Source organism: Cervus canadensis, chromosome 14, assembly GCF_019320065.1.
Source record: "Cervus canadensis isolate Bull #8, Minnesota chromosome 14, ASM1932006v1, whole genome shotgun sequence".
NCBI lineage: Eukaryota > Metazoa > Chordata > Mammalia > Artiodactyla > Cervidae > Cervus > Cervus canadensis.
Genome location: NC_057399.1, coordinates 37,454,783 through 37,458,452, shown reverse-complemented (window position 1 = coordinate 37,458,452; position 3,670 = coordinate 37,454,783).

The window sequence follows — 3,670 nt, the reverse complement described above, 5'->3', positions numbered from 1 at the left end:
TACTAAGATTGTGGCATCCGGTCCCATCACCTCATGGGGAAAGTGGAAACAGTGACAGATTTTATTTTCTTGAACTCCAAAATCACTGCAGATCATGAATGCAGACATGAAATTAAAAGACACTTGCTCCTTGGACAAACCTAGATAGCATATTAAAAAGCAGAGACATAACTTTGGCGACAAAAGTATGTATAGTCAAGCTATGGTTTTCCAGTAGTCATGTACAAATATGGGAGTTGAACCATAAAGAAGGCTGAGTGCCAGAGAAGTGATGTTTTGAATTTGTCTTGGAGAGTCTTGAGAGTCCCTTGGACAGCAAGGAGATCAAACCAGTCAATCCTAAAGGAAATCAACCCTGAATGCTCACCAGGACTGATGCTGAAGCTGAAGCTCAAATCCTTTGGCCACCTGATGCAAAGAGACAACTCATTGGAAAATATCCTGATGCTGGAAAAGGTTGAAGGCAGGAGGAGAAGGGGACAAGAGGATGAGTAGGTTGGATGGCATCACTGACTCAATGGCTGTGAGTTTAATTAAACACCAGGAGATAGTGAAGGACATGGAAACCTGACGTACTGCAGTTCATGGGGTTGCAAAGAGTCAGACATGATTTAGTGACTGAACAACTATACTCAATTACATCACTCTCCACTCTTTCTAGTGTATTTATCCTGCATTAAAGCTCTATTACTTGGACCATATCGCTCTTATCAGAGCACTTCTGATCTCCATTTATACAAAATCTATTGGAATGATTTTATTTCTGAGAAAGGTGAAATATTATGTTTGTTGTCAATCATGTGTTATTTCATTTCAGTAGCTAATTTAAAACAGAGATAGAGGGGAAACCGAACTATATATTTCATTTCCGGAGAAGTCAAACATCTCTAAATCTCCCATTAAATATTTGTAGAAAATATGTAGCATCTGCTACCTATGAGCCAGATGACTTCTTTTGTATTATACTTACCTTCCTTCCTTCTTAAGAAATTGTAGAATGAGTCATTTTTAGTGAAATACACTAATAGACACACCATATTTAGAAGAGGAATCATACTTTTCATCTCTCATATTTTACAAAGGACTTATCAATATGTGACAAAGACAGCAGAGTGAAAGTGAGAGTTGCTCAGTCGTGTTTGACTCTTTGTGACCCCATGGACTATACAGTCTGTTGAATTCTCCAGGCCAGAATACTGGAGTGGCTAACCTTTCTCTTCTCTAAGGGATTTTCCCAACCCAGAGATCAAACCCAGGTCTCCTGCATTGCAGGCAGATTCTTTACCAGCTGAGCCACAAGGGAAGCCCAACAGTACTGAAGTGGGTAGCCTATCCCTTCTCTAGCGGATCTTCCCGACCCAGGAATTGAACCAGGGTCTCCCGCATTGCAGGTGGATTCTTTACCAACTGAGCTATCAGGAAAACCCAAAGACAACATTCACAGCCCTTAAAGCTCAAACTCCCTATGGCTTCACTTTCGCTCAAACCACAGTTGTCCCTCAAGCTTAAAAGGTATTGGTTAACACCTGCTGTTACACTGGCTTATTCCTAGGTATGGAGATGGTATTAACAAATTTAATCCCTATCATCATAGTTGTTACTAATTGATTAACAGGGATGTATTGGTATTATATTACATATCTTATCTCTATTAATAAAATATTGCTGAAAAGAAAATATTTTAATCCCATTTTACAGATGAGCTAAAACAAAGAGGTTAAATATTTTCCTCAAGATTCCAGTCAAGATCTATCTGAATATAAACAGGTATATGCTGTTGATCCTTCAATGGACCGGAACCTGGTGGTCTAGAGTCGACGATAAGAAAGTAACAGAGAAAGAGGCTGATATCCCCTGGTTTAGGCGGAAAGCCAATAGAGTCCTGTTCTTAGGGCTCACGTCGCTGCTGCTGTAGGCACCAGGCGCCCTCTCGAGTGGGTGAAGGCACAGTGCGCCTTCTCGAGACGGTCTTAGAAGCCCGGGCAAGAAAGTGAGCTCAGCGGGCCTCCGCGCTCCAAGGAATTAGCCAGAAATAGAGAGAGAGAGAGAAAGACAGAAAGAATAGAAAGAAAGAAAGACCTGGGGACCCAAGCTCTGATGGAGCAAAGGTGTTTTAATCAACATGGTGTGTGCATATATACTGTCTTACAAAGTGGTTATTCTCAGCAAAGATAAAGATTAAAATTCCAGACTTACAAAACATAAGGGGATCCCTATCAAAGAGAGAGTTGCAAACAATCACCTTTTACCATATGGCTCATAAAAAGGAAGAGGGTACTTATCACCGTAATGAGAAATGCCTGGATTCCTCAGCCCCAGGAAAAGTGTGCCTCTCCTCTTAATTCCTGAATATTCAGGAATTAATAAGGGCCAGAGGGTTCCTGACAGATCCAAAACAGCACACAGGAAGCCTCTTGCTAAATGCTTCCTGACATATGCAGGTTCTCTGCTTCCCGTTATACCTGTCTTGACATAAAATAGCACTTTGAACACTCTGTAAGTTTCAAGGAGAGGAGAGTCAGTGGGGGTAGTAAAGGAAAACTTCTGGGGTAAGGGAAAGCAGCTTCTTCTGTATTCTGTTTCCACCACCTTCTTATTTTTCTCTTCTGTTTTTATGATCTCCTTCATGTCTTCCTACTTTTTCATTGATTGCACATTTATTTGCCTTCTGGCTTACTACTTATTCTCCTGGTGAGTTTCCAAGAGATGAGACTTCCATCATGACTTCACTTCAGTAGTGTTTGCGGTTCTCTTCCCCATAAAGCACACCAATGGCAGTGACTGTCTCCAGGGAAACCACAGTAGATAAAGGTACAGGCAAGTGAGCGGGCATGCTCATTCTTCTACTTCTCCCACTTAAAGAAGAATCAAAATGACTTTCTGAGCCTTCAAGAGCTTTTCCTGAGGTAATTGTCAAGGATCTTTGTGGACGGCTTTGGCACAATTTATCTTTCTCCTTAATTTCTCCCTAAACTTCGTAGTTTCCCATGCAGTAAGGATGAGAGACTCCGTTTCTGTCTAGAGGCCAGTATTTGTTAATGCTTGTGTCCCTTTCCTGATTGTCTTTTTTTTTAATTTTTCCTTTCCTTTTTTGAAAATAAAATATGCACACAGAGAAACACAAAGTCTATAACTAGGTAAATTACAACAAAATAACCCCACCTATTCTGCCCTGGTAGCTCAGTCAATAAAAAAATCTGCCTGCAGTGCAAGGAGACCTGGGTTCGACCCCTGGGTCAGGAAGATTCCGTGGAGAAGGAAATGGCAATCCACTCCACTATTCTTGTCTAGAAAATCCCATGGACAAGGAGCCTGGTGGGCTGTAGTCCATGGAGTCATAAAGAGTCGGTCACAAGTGATTGACTAACACAAACCCACCCATGTATTTACCACTCAGATCAAGAAATAGGTCCAAGAGGATCCCCTCTTGCTCTTTTACTAATTTCTACATCTTTAGTGTTTCCTTCAAAGGTAGAAATATTTCCACAGAGTCATCTTGTTGAGGGAAATCATGAGGTTTTTAATGAATTCATCTGTGTGGTATCAAACCATGTTGTAAGTTTGTGGGAGTAAATATGAATAAGGTAGGTCATGTGTTGATAATTTCTCAAGCTGAGTTATGAGCATATGGAAGTTCATTACATCATTCACTCTACTTCTGAATAAGTTT